The following is a 13,718-nucleotide window of genomic DNA, read 5'->3' as shown; positions in this document are numbered from 1 at the left end:
CTTTCAGTGTCATGTCAGCCTTCTCCCTTAGCTTCCTCTTTATTCATCTTTGTGATTTAAAATGTAGGATCTTTCCTGTGTCTCACTGGTTTATTCCGTGATATTCATTCTTTCCCAAGCTCTTACATCTCTATGTATACTTTTTTTCCTATGCATTGAACTCCTTCAAATATCGTCTACAATGATTGCCTAGTGCTTATTAACTGTTTTAGTTTCTGATTACCATGATTACCTTTGTCAACTTGTGCAGCTCTTGTCTGGTGAATCTGATATCTTAATCTTTCAAGACTTGGGCATACATTAGAGTATGCACTTGTGGGAGCCGAATTGGATTTGGGCCTGGTTGCCTTGTCACTGTGTGGCCTTAGTCTTAGATTGTAGGATCAAAAGCCTCTCCCTGTAATTTACCGCACAAGAAGTTTGCATTCATGGAATGTTTTCAGCCTGAACAAGACCCTCCTGGGTCTCGTTTGACCCCTGCTGAGCCCTGCCCTTACATGTGGGAGCCTTTTGTTCCCAGTCTGGCCAGGTACTTCTCACCTGAGTCAAAGAATTAGGCTGGCCTTCCTGGTTATTTCCCTAATTTATTCAGGTCACATAGTCGGTCCTTTGTTACCACCGAGCTTCACAGATACCTACTAAGTGCTGTACTTGGGATATATAGTTTGGTCAATAAAGAAACCAGAGGCTCTCTTCCTCTTCTGGCTTGACACAATAACCTGTGTGTGTGTGTATGTGTGTGTGTGTGTGTGTGTGTGTGTGTGTGTGTGTGTGTGTGTGTTTCTTTCATCCCACAGGCTTTCGCCCGATTCTTGGTACCGTGTCGGTGCAGGCGCCGACATGCACTTAAGTGAAAATATGTTATCAGTCTGATTCTGTTTCATTTCAGTTAATGCTTCATTCTTCATGTGCCATGATTTTGTTCTTTTTTTATAGCTTGGTGAAATCTCACTGAACCATATGTACTAACTTTCTTTATTCTTTAGTCAGTTGGTGACTACATAGACTGGTTCTTCTTCTTGGCTATTATGGACAGAAGCATAATGTGGCACTAAGCGTACATGTGCAAGTGTTGCTGGGATGTGCTAACAAAGTACTTCCTATATCATTCCCATGAGTTATGTAACTTTGTCATGTGGTAGTTGCAAGTGTAGTTTTTTGAGGAAGCTCCACAGGGGCTCCCATAGGGGCTGTATTACTTTTCTCTTCCCCTAGCAGTAAGTCAGGGAATATCTTTTTTTAGGTCCTCACCAGTGTTTCTTGTCATTTATTTCCTTGACAACAGTCACTCTGACTAGAGTAAGGAGGAATTAAAAAAGCTGCTTCAAATTTGAGTTTCCATGCTGGTTAAAGATATTGGTTAATTTCAGAAATATATATAATGGTTTCTTCCAAACTGTCTTTCATTCAGTAGCTTGTTTATTGAGTGCATGATGGTGGTTATGTTTACAATTCTCATTTCTTCATATATTTCAGATACCAATCCCCTGTCTGTTTAATACATAGTTGGCAAAGATTGCTCATCTTATAGGCTGTTATAGTGTCTTTGCTGTGCAGCCTTTTAATTTCAAATAAACCCAACTGTCAACTCTTGGAATTACTTCTTGTGCTATTGGTTCTGCTGCTGTTGTTGTTTCTTTTCTTTTTTCAGGAAGTCCTTGCCTAGATACACTGTGTTTGAATATGCTTGGCCCATGGGAAGTGGAGTTGTGGCCTTCTTGAAGTAGATGGGGCCTTGTTGGAGGAAGTGTATCACATGTAGGTGGGCTTCCAGGGCTCCTAGTGCTCAAACTCTACCCAGTGCAGAAGAGAGCTTCCTGGTTGCCTGTGGAAGACTCCTTCTAGATGCAGAACTGTCAGCAACTTCTCCAGTACTGTGTCTACTTGGATTCTGCCGTGCTTCCCACCATGATGATAATGAACTGAACCTCTGAAACTGTAAGCCAGCCCCAATGAAATATTTTCCTTTATAAGAGTTTCCTTGGGGGCCAGAAGATGGCAGTGGCCTCGGAGTTGAGGCTACTAGAGAAGAGTCTGGGACTGAAGCCAGGGATAAGCACAGTGCTCAGGGTGAGCGACAGATTCTAGTCCTACAAGCAAACAATGGGCCAAGTCTAATGGGATTGGGTACCATGGAGACCCATCTAGTCAAGCACGTCAGAAAGGAGCACTTGCGGGGGAGCACTACAGAAGAAAAGGTAATAGTTCAGCAGTGGTTAGAATTCAGGATCACTTGAGTAGGTGGACACTCCAGTAAACAAGACACCCAGGCTCTGCTGAAGGGTCTTAACTCCTATCTTGAAGACACAGTCTACCTTGGAGAACATAACATTACCACGACAGACATCCTACGGTACCATGCGCTCTACCACTTTATAGTTGACCTGACAGTTCAAGAAAAGAAGAACTATCTCGATGTGTCTCCTGGTTTTGTCACATTCAACATTACCCAGACATCAGGCAGCATATGTCTAGTGTTGTCTTCATCAAGAACAGACTGTATGCTAACTCCCACTAGGAGCCCTGCCGGGCAGCAGCCAGAATAGAAGTGTAATGGAAAATGGACCATGGTACTGATGTAAATTAATACGACGTCGTTGTTTCTTTGTTAATGTTGGTAGAATTTTTAAAGTGTAAGCTCAAGTCTGAATGTTTTATTTTGTCCCTTAGTTGAGGCTTAGTAAGTTTTTAGTGGAAAAGTTCAGCTGTTACCCAAACAAATCATGATCAGATTACAGATTTTGTTGTTTTATGGGCGAAGTTGATTTTAGTAACAGTTGCAAATCAGTGGCTCAACTTAAAACAAAACAAAACAAAACAGTCCCTGTTTGTGTCACATCTGAATGCTCACCTTTGTCCTGTTTGTAAAATTCATTTTTCTCTTAGATATTTATTTTAGGTTACTAAAACCTATGACAAATTATGCTGAGGAATCAGAAAAGGAAAATAGATACATTTGTTCTCAAAATATTTATGTGAGCTAATAAATGTGGTTTTGTTTTTTTTTTAAGAGTTGCTTTGGTCATGGTGTCTCTTCACAGCAATGGAAACTTTAAATAAGACATATACCTCTTTTTTTTTTTTTCTGGCAGACTTACAAATTCCTTGCTATTTCAAACATTTTAGACATTTGGGTTCCAATTATTGAAAACCTGAGAACCTTTAGATAAGCCATATTTAAGCCATATTGCTTTGCCTTTCATATTTCTTTTGTCCCTGAGTTTCAACTTGGGCAATGTTGGGGCGAATAACATTTCCAGTTTTATTTGCAGTGTCTTGCTGTTGGGCAGCCTTCTCTTGAAGGTCCCGCCCCAAGTGTTGCTCAGAAAGGAGAAAACAAATTAGCACATTACAGCCAAAGCAAGCCAGACATAGAAACACAATTACTGCCAAGTACTACACCCACTAACAGCTGTAGAAAGGAAAATTGAAAAAATGAATAATGTAGAAGAAAACCATAGCAGTTAAAATTTAATTTGGCAACCATAATAGATAAATAAATAAAAGAGTGGGAATAAATAAAAAAGAAGGAAAAAGAACCAGCAATAAATGAAAGACAGTAAAGGGGGCGTGGAGAAGAAGCGATGGGGAGAGAACGAGCAAGAGCTGGAAGATGATCCCGCAGAGGACAGGAGCCCTGTCAGAAGCTTCGTTTCTGTTGTTTTAGGGCCATCCAGAGACTGCCCCACCTGGGGACCCATCCCACATAAAGTCACCAAACCCAGACACTATTGGGGATGCCAAGAGCTATATGCTGACAGGAACCTGATAGAGCTGTCTCCTGAGAGGCTCTGCCAGAGCCTGACAAATACGGAGGCAGAAGCTCACAGCCAACCATTGGACTGACAGCAGGGTACCAATGGAGGATTAGAGAAAGGACTAGGGTAGCTGAGGGGGCTTGCAACCCCATAGAAAGACCAACAATATCTACCAATCAGACACCCCAGAGCTCCCAGGGACTAAACCACCAACTACAGAGTACACATGGAGCGACCCTTGGCTCTAGCCGAATTTGTAGCAGAGAATGGCCTTGTCGGGCATCAATGGGAGGAGAGGCCCTTGGTCCTGTTGAATGCTCGATGCTTCAGTGTAGGGGGATGCCAGGGCAGAAAGGCAGGAGGGAGTGGATGGGTGGGTGGGGGAGTACCCTCATGGAGTCATGGTGGGGAGATGGGATAGGGGTTTCTGGAAGGGAAACCTGGAAGGGGAACAACATTTGAAATGTAGATAAAGAAAATGTCCATTAGGGGGAAAAAATGAAGAAAAAAAAAAGATGAGCTGTCCCCTCAGTCAGTCCCTCAGGCCCTCCCTCCTTATCTTCACAATGGAATCTGTCCCATCTGTTTACCCCAGGGGTCATGGAGGTCTTTGGGTTCACAGACCTGCACTAGGTGAGACTGGAATGGTAAACACTCCCGGCTGTTTCTTCAAGGGAAGGAATGCAATACCCGCTATCTACCCCGAAGGCTAGCAAATAGTGAGTGAGGTCTGCTACCAAAGATAGCAAAGAGGTCACCAGGTCATTAACGAATCCACCGCCAGGCTTCTGAGCAGGAGAACCGGTATTTTATTTTCTCCACTGAGGGCAGACCTCTGCGTGTTTAACAGTCCTGGTTCCTTCCTGGTTCCTTAGTGTTCTCTGGGTATGAGGACATTTGTGCACTCAGCACTCTGCTTCTCAGAGAGATTTATGCATGCTTTCCTGTGCATGACGTACTGAGTCAGTCACCACCAAAATAGTGTTCACCAGTTTGTGCTGTGCTCAAATATGCCTGGAATAAACCACTCAGGGTCAAGTTGGAACCATCACAGGTTACTACCTCCTCCAACCCCACCCCACCGCCATAGTCCCACTCTCTGAAGTTTGTAAAGGTACTAAGAGATCTCCTGCATTTCTGCTTTCTAATATTGGCTTTTAAGGTTCTATTTCTTTTGAATTTCGTTAGCTCTTATTTTGACTCATTTTTTGCTTGAAGATAAAGGATCCCTTTCCTAATAAGCAAGTCAGTTATTTTTACAATGCAATGAAATTCAGAATATTACAATGCAGGCCCAGCTGCAATCATTCTTCAGGCTAATTCCTTCCACATGTTCTCACTTTAAGCTCATGTAACTAGTCAGATATCTAGATATCTGTACTCTGACTTCCCAGCCAGCTTGTATCTAGACATTACCATAGTGGAGGAGATCTGGACAGTGATGATGGCATGGTTTATCTACCCCCCCAACCCCCATCCCCAAATGAAGCTTTACAACGTGGCAAATTGGTAAGAAGTCTTAGCATGGAAAACAAAGCACACTGTCCATGTATTTCTATACTTACAGTTTTTCATGTGTCTCTAGCCATGTTCTGTGCCTCAGCACTTGTCGTGAACTAGAACATGACATCTCTTAAATTGGGCCATTATTAAGGCAGAGCGACAGAAGATAAATGTTGTCTGTTCCTACTGTAACATAGTTAATTCAAGAATGACATTCAAAGACAAGCCTAACACCCACATGTTGTTGTAAAAATATAAAAATAAAACGGTAATGTTGGTCTTTTACCCCGCTGGGTCTACACCTCGGTGTCCCACAGTATCTGCTAGATATCTTGGCGGAAACACATCCCAGCCGCGCACTTTCCTACACTCAAACCTTCACATAAAAGAACACACAACACAATAATCTTTGACCCAATTGATAAGATATAATCGCCCACTTAAACATACAAAGCCTGGTACCATCCATCCCTTGAGAACATTAATAACAACCTGTAAATACACAGAGCAGAATCTTAATGTCACCTGCCATCTTGTCCTGCCACAGCTTCTCTGCCTCTCTCCCTCCTGTCTCTCCTTTCTCTCCTAGTCTCCTCCTCCTCCTTCAAACTTCTCTTCTGCCCATCCTTCCTTCTCCTCCAATGACAGGCTTCCTTCTATCCTGTACCTGCCCCTCATCTGTACTTTACAAATTCAATGGGGAGGTGGCTCTGGCGAAGTCATCTGACTTCTGAGTACTTGACTAGGCAGCTGTCCTTGGGGCAGTGGAATTAGCATCAAAATACAGATAACTCCAGGGCAAACCACAACACCCACAAATGGCTTTTTCCTGTTGTCTAGGGAGCACTATTGGTAAGTTCTGAGTTGTTTGCCTAACATGTAATGTTTCCAGGCAATTTTTTGGTTTGTTTAATAATTAATTCTAAACAATAATTATGTCCCTCCTTCTATTTCTTCTTCTTCTTCTTCTTCTTCTTCTTCTTCTTCTTCTTCTTCTTCTTCTTCTTCTTCTTCTTCTGCTTCTGCTTCTGCTTCTGCTTCTGCTTCTGCTTCTGCTTCTGCTTCTGCTTCTGCTTCTGCTTTTGCTTCTTCTTCTTTTCTTCTTCTTCCTTCTTCTTCTTCTTCTTCTTCTTCTTCTTCTTCTTCTTCTCCTTCTTCTTCTTCTTCTTCTTCTCCTTCTTCTTCTCCTTCTTCTTCTCCTCCTTTCTCCCTCTCCTACCCCTTCTCCTTCCCCTCCTCCTCCTCCTTCCCCTCCCCCTCCTCCTCTTCCTCTTCTTCTTTTGAGACAGTCTCCCTATGTAGCCCAGAAAGACCTCAAACTTCCAAGTACTATGTATACTCAACATCACTGACTTCACTATGGCATATTAGTCTTTCATAGACTGTGATCACACTGTTTAATTTAGACTTTAAACTGATATAGCTTGTCTGATATTTAATCTATTGACACAACGATATCATTTCTCAATGTCTTTAGTTTTGGTCCAAACATCAGATTCACCCTCTCAGTCCCTTATTGTTTAGTGTATAGCGACGTCATAGCAGTATGCAAAAGGACAGTCATTGGTTTCATTAGCTTGATGGTCCTTGCTCTTTGAACTTTCTGAACCCATGGCACTAAGCTATGATTTCCACTGCCTACTAAGCTTAAACAAAAGATATATTTTCCAGAAACTGCAGAAACCTAGTTCTAGTGTTTTTACACGGAACTGTAAGATCCTGTAGAGCTATGAACACAGGAAGGGAGGATAAAGATCAGATGAATAGGTTAAAATTTTTAAATTGGGAGGATAAACAGAGAATGGATACTTGAGCAGAGGTGGAAACTGCCTGGGCAGATCTCATATCTTAAATACCACAGATCTTGACAATACCCATCAGAACTGAGGCATGCTTTTAAGGCCTCTTGACAGTTTTTCTGCATTTATTGACACTGTTTCCTGAACGGCATGCATATTTAACATACCATCCTTATTACGAACACTGCTTTCCAACTCTGTGAAGGTGTTTCAGCATCTCATTGCTTGCCACTGCTTGGTTTGTGGTGTCGATTGATTGGACATGGGCGCTAGCTTGAAAAACTGAACCCATGAAAACCGCTAAAGATTGCTGGTGGCTACAGTGCGTTCATTCACTTGGGAGCAGCGCACACTTGCAATGTGCCTAGAGCCTTCTACTGTGTATTTTTTTCCACATCCTGCATACATTCCCTCGACAGGTCAAAGTTGATTGTTTTCTACACCCAGTTATCTGTCTCTGAATGTTTCACTGGTTCACTTTTTTTTTTTTTTTTTTTTTTAAATTTTCCTTCTTTGTTTTTGTTTTATATGCATAGATGTTTTGTCTGGGCACCACATGCATGCTGTGCTCACCGTGGCCAGAAGAGGGTGTCAAGTCCCCTGAGACTGGAGTTATAAATGGTTGTTAGCCACCATGTAGGTACTGCAAGTTGAACCCCAGACCTCTGAAAGAGAAGCTAATGCTCTTAACCACTGAGCCACCTCTCCAGTCCTATCCACAGAATTTGTAATAACTGTCTGGCCATGATAAAATGTCCCTATATGGTCTTCCTCTCATATAGCACAGTTATAAACTTGAAAAGAATTTTGATAAAGATCCCATCAATTTAAATTTTTTCAGTAAATAATTAGTGTAGGTTTTCCTCGCTGGTAAAAAATAATTTATGCTTCTACTTTATTGGATATTTTCAGAATAATTTCTCAGGCCATACAGCAACTAGCTAGACACTGCTTCAAAGTCTAATAAGTAGACACCAATTGTCACTCTCGATTGTTTCAGCAAGATCATTCTCACTAAACAATTTCAAAAAGTATGATCACCTCTCTAATGGGAGTGGTACTTACGTAGTTTAGCTTTTGCTTCATATACTTCCCAATTGTCCCTCTGGTGCTACCTATCTGTCTGTCTGTCTGTATAGATATTGTATGAAAGTGTGGTATGTATGTGTGTATGTGTGTGTGTATGTGTGTGTGTATGTGTGTGTGCTGGGAACTGAATCCAGTCCCATTTATGCTAAGTCTATACTTGATCACTGAGCTACACTCTGGACAATTCTTTTTTATTTAGAGTTTTGTGGTGTGTTGCGACATCCAGGCTAACATGTGGAGGAGGAGTAATACACAGTAAGCCTTTCCTCAATGTGAGGATTTATCAGATACTTATCAGTCCTGTTACTTGTCAGCAGAGAAAAGAGAATGTCATTCCAAATACTCTCTTGGAGTTGAGGTTTTGAAGCATAGATACTGTCAGGGATAGGGGGTCGGGTAAGCATATTGAAAAAGAAAAATTAAAGTATCAGCTCGGGGAGCACGGGACTGTAAAGAATAACCCCATGTCCATCCTTCACCTGTCAGTTTAGACCATTCTGTCATCAAGGTTCTGGTCTGTAGTTTAATTCCTGAGTAGTACATCTGAATAAAGTCAACTTTGCTTGTTAAGCTGGGGCATATTAAAAAAGCTGTGAGTTCTTATCCTGGCTTATTCAGTAAATTACTATTGAATTGTTTTCCTAGTTTGTGTACATAGAAATTCATAAAAGCAAAGCAGACAAATAAAAAGTTTGATCTAATCCAAGAGGTGGATGATAAAAATCAAGTCCGCCCTTATCGAAATGCTGAAGACGTCCCTCTTTTGGTCTGTTTTGCTTTTATGTATAATATAGATAATATAAAAATAATACCTTGAGGCAGTTTATGTCAGGCTTTGTTTATGTATTATCTTCATTCAAAGAACCATTAGAGATTTTCAAATCAAAGGGATTTATTTGGTTTTGAGTTTATATACATTTTCTGAATTCCCAGTTATTGCATGGTCATCAGAAAGCACAATCTTGGGTTGAGTGTGCTTTTCAATAGTTTTGATATATATATATCAAACTATATATATATATATATATATACACACACACACACATATATATATATATATATATATAGAGAGAGAGAGAGAGAGAGAGAGAAAGAGAGAAAGAGAGAAAGAGAAAGAGAGAGAGAGCCATAGTTATATTTTGAGGATGGTTTTGTGGTTATTTTAAAGTAAGTTATCTATTTCTCTGAACCAGATGTGTAGATCTACACTCCTGTGTTGAGATGGAAACATTGCTTGTATTTAAGCTGTTGCACCTTTAGAATTCTTCCCCTGATACTCACATTTAAGTGTTAATGTGCTTTTCCACTATGTTTAGAGACTTGTGTATTTTTCCTTCTGTAAATCTTTCAGCTTTTGACTGCTTTATATTTGGATCTGTTTTGAAGGTGTATGTTTGGTATTGTGGACTCACCAGATTGATTTCTATCAATAATCAAATGCTTTTGCCTACACCTGAATTTGTTTGTTTTGTGTTATTATACATTTGTGCTTATTTGTGTTTACCTCAAATGTCTTCTTTTTCTTCTTCTTAGATGTAAAAAATTTTAAAGCGTAATTTTTAATGACAAAGAGCTTCAGTTTGTTCTTAACATTGCAGTGGAGTTTGTCTTTTAACATGTCATTCCTTTCAGCTGGGTGATGGTAGATACTCTAATCCCAGTACGAGGAAGGCAGAGGCAGGCAGAGCACTGTGAGTTCAAGGCCAACCTGGTCTACAGAGCTAGTTCCAGGACAGCTGAGGCTACATGGAAAAACTCTGTCTAGAGAAAAAAAGAAAAGAAAGAAAGAAAATATTATTCTCGTGTCCTATTGGGTTGTCACACCTGCTCATCCGACTTTTTTGTTTGTTTGTTTCCCAATAACCACTGCTGCTTTTCGCTTCTTCCTGCCTGTGTTGGATCGAGGAACTCCTATTCATATCTCATTTTTTATCTGTGACGTAGGCACTACAAATCTTTAAAATAAGATTCTTATTCCTAGGCGTCATAATGGTCTGAATGGAAAACGTGTCCCACAATCTTGGGCATCTGTACATGTATTCTGCAGTTGAGGGTGCTGTGTGGGGAAGAGTGGGAAGTCGAGGCCAGCTGGGGGAACTGTGTCACTGGGGAGTGAAATAGCCTCCCTTCTAGGCTTCTCTCTGTCTTTCATGCTTGCAGTTGAAGATGTGAGCATTCAGCTTCCCTTCTACCTGCCTCCTTGCCTGCTGATAAGCCTCGATGCCGTGAAAGCTCCTTACCTTCTGAAACCTTAGGCCAAAAGAAAACCATTCCTTTTTTTAAGTTGCTTTGGGCATGGTACTTTCTCACCACAACAGGCAAGAAACTAATATGGTGTTTAGACACACATTCATTCCGATTTGGCGAACTGGTTCTTGATGTGTAGTCATGGCTTACCTGATACTATAGACTTTGTTCTTCGTGTTGACATTGATCTCTTGGCAATCCTCCTGCTTCAGTCTCCAGAAAGGTGGAATTAAAGTGTGAGTCACCACCCCTGGCTTTCTGATATACTCACATCATTAACGGATGCATTTAATTTATGCCGTTCTAGCAGCATCAGACATAACCTATGCCCTTTAAAATCATTCTTTAACCTGAGAGAAGATGAACAAGCTGTGAATCTCTTCATCCTTAGCACCTGGAAACCATATAAAGATAATGAGATAATTGCTAAGGGTTTTTTTCTCCATATTATATGCCAGTTGTTAGATTCAACCACAGATTTTGCTAGTATGTAAAAAGTATTATTTTTAAAACTCTTACATTCATCCTGTTTTATATAGTCATTAACTTGCTTAATTTTCCTCAGTTCTTTCAGAAGAGAATGTGTAGACAAATCCTGCGAAATACTCTAATTTTTTTTGCTTCTTTATCTACTTTAGTTGTAGTTCCTCTAAAACAGACATGATCCAAATTAGAATTTGTCTGCCTGTGCTTAGGGCTAAATATGATGCTCTTCAGTGTGGTTGCCCTGAGACATTGCAACAGAAGCCATTGCACAACCACTGCCATCAGTGTGCTTCTGAGTGTCTCCAGCAGAAGGACTTGGTTTCACTGGTTCCTACTCCTGCTCTCAGTGAGCAACAGGGGCTGCCAGCTATGGAGAACATGTCGTCCACAGGTCACATCCAAAGCTGAGAAGTGTCATGGATAGCAGTACAGTAGATGCAGGCACTGTGATGATGTAATAAGGTAGAATGAGGTCTTTCAAAGATGCCAATGTAAAATTCCTCTGCACTTGAGAATGTGAAGAAACAAGGGCTTGTGTGAAGAACTCTTGTGAGCTTAAGTTGCATGGAATGTCCTTGAACATAGCATGAGGAAGAGATGGTCTGAGCCCAAAGCCTCGCTGTTGACGGAGAAAGGCGCCATTTGCACTTTACTAGTTTATGGTCTGAACATCTGAATTCTGAAATGGAATCAATGGACTACATCAAGGGTTTTGCCAGATCTGGTCTCTCTTAGACATTGTAGGGGAGAATTGGTTTCTTTGCTTTTTTCTAGTTTCTAGAAGCTTCCTAGATCCCTTCACATATGATGATTTGTTGCCTGGAATACTTTGCTTATCACCCATCCTCCCAACACATTTTGGATTAGCATATTTTAGGAGGGGGGAAAGTTTCCCCAATGCTCTTTGCTTCTCCAACACCATGTCTGCCTAGATGCTGCCATGCTTTCCACCCTAGTGATAATGGACTATAAACCTTTGAACCTACAAGCCAGCCACAATTAAATGTTTTCCTTTCTAAGAGTTGCCTTGGTCATAGTGTCTTTTCACAGCAATAAAACCATAATTAAGGCAGAAGGTCAACATTTTCTTTCTTTCTTTTTTTTTTTTTTTTCTTTTCTTTTTTTCGGAGCGAGGGACCGAACCCAGGGACTTGTGCTTGCAAGGCAAGAGCTCTACCACTGAGCTGAATCCCCAACCCCAACGTTTTCTTTGTTGTTATTATACAAAAAGGAATCTAGAAGTAAAATCTCAGGTTACAAAAACATCTGCTCTGCCAGTTACCACACTCCAGAAAGCAAGAGGGAGCTAAGGTAGACAAGGCCAAAACCTCCTTGAGGTTTGAAAACACTTAGATTGTATCTCACCAGTCATATCTAGCTGCAAAAGGTCTAAAATATTACTGGTTTTCCAGCAGAGTTCCCAGGTACCTGATATTAAGGAAGAAAGATGACCAGATAGGTGGTTGTAACACAATTGGCTTTCTGTGTTTCATGCTGTTATTAAAAGTATGAATATAATATACCATAACATCTATTAAATGGGGAACAACATAAAGATCTAGAAAACTTGGCTCGTCCCATCACAGACACACACTGTAATATATGAGTTCATGGGAGGGGGCTAGGATAGCTCAGTTGGTAAAGTACTTCCTGTGTTCTAGCCCAGATCCCACAAATAACCACAGCATACTGGCCAGCCAGCCTAGCCTACAACAGGAGCTCTAGGCCAGTGACAACCTGGGGAAAAAAGTAGGCAGTACCTGAGGACTGACACCTAAAGTTGTTTTCTGGCCTTCACACACATGCACACACATGTGCACAAGTACCCATGATTACACATGAGCACACATGTACTCAAACATGAAAGAGTGAACAGAAAGCCACAGAGCAAGCCCTCCAAGGCCACCAGGAATTCTCCTTCCAATTCCTCCCAGGCCTCTCCCCAAACTGATAGCCACGCACGCGCACACGTGTGGATATGTATACAGAAAGACATAAGTACACCTTGCTGAGTCTGGTTTTGTCCCTTGTGTATATATGGGTTCATGACTGGCAACTTTATATTGGCCAAACAATAAGAGGACTCACCTCTGAGAGAAGGTAAATCCCCCTCTCCCAGCTACCAATCCCCTTCAAAGAGGCTCCTCTTCATAGCAAATGGAAACCATCCCAGAACACCGTGTGTATAGGTCATGTGAATTGGCTCACATAAAATTAATAAATGGGAAAATGAATCAATGTAATAATTTGAGTCCTATGCATGGGATGTCTCCAGCACATCACCCCCACGTAATCAGTGACAATCTTTCTCCACAGTTACAGAACGAGCTTCAACAATGCACAAGCCCATAAGAGAGACTTAGCAGTGGTGCCTTCCCTTAATGTTAGTGTTTGCAAGAGCGCCTAGGAGTCTCTTGAGGGTTATGTGGTTAGTAAGGTGTGATGACAGATAAGGGAGCTGCTGGAACACAAAGAAAAGTTAGAAAGAAGGAGTGGGGAGCGGAAAAAGAAAAGAATCCCTCTTGATTAAAAAAAATGATGATAGCCCATCACTCAAGCCTTTAATTTTTATAATGCTAGTCTGCTAGAACACACACACACACACACACACACACACACACACACACACACACACACACACACACCTTGGAAAAGTGGAGACAAGCCCCTGCCTTCAAAGCCATCTCAGAATAAGACTGGTTGGGGACAGCCTCTTTTTAAGGCATGCTTTTAAATAGCTGCCTTGTTTTTGCTCGCTGCTCCTATTTGAATACCGAGCACTGTGTTCTCTCTCTCAGTCTGTGTGTGCCATCTGCCATGTTGTTTATAGTATGTA

The 13,718-nt window shown here is 41.2% G+C and overlaps 1 pseudogene; it reads left to right on the top strand.

The window, feature by feature from the left end:
- Window positions 1–1,995: 1,995 nt before the first annotated feature.
- Window positions 1,996–2,518, top strand: LOC116889428 (annotated as a pseudogene).
- The last annotated feature ends 11,200 nt before the right edge of the window (window positions 2,519–13,718 follow it).

Source organism: Rattus rattus, chromosome 1 (assembly GCF_011064425.1).
Source record: "Rattus rattus isolate New Zealand chromosome 1, Rrattus_CSIRO_v1, whole genome shotgun sequence".
NCBI lineage: Eukaryota > Metazoa > Chordata > Mammalia > Rodentia > Muridae > Rattus > Rattus rattus.
Note: the sequence above shows the minus strand (reverse complement) of the source record. Positions and strands in the feature narration are given on the sequence as shown.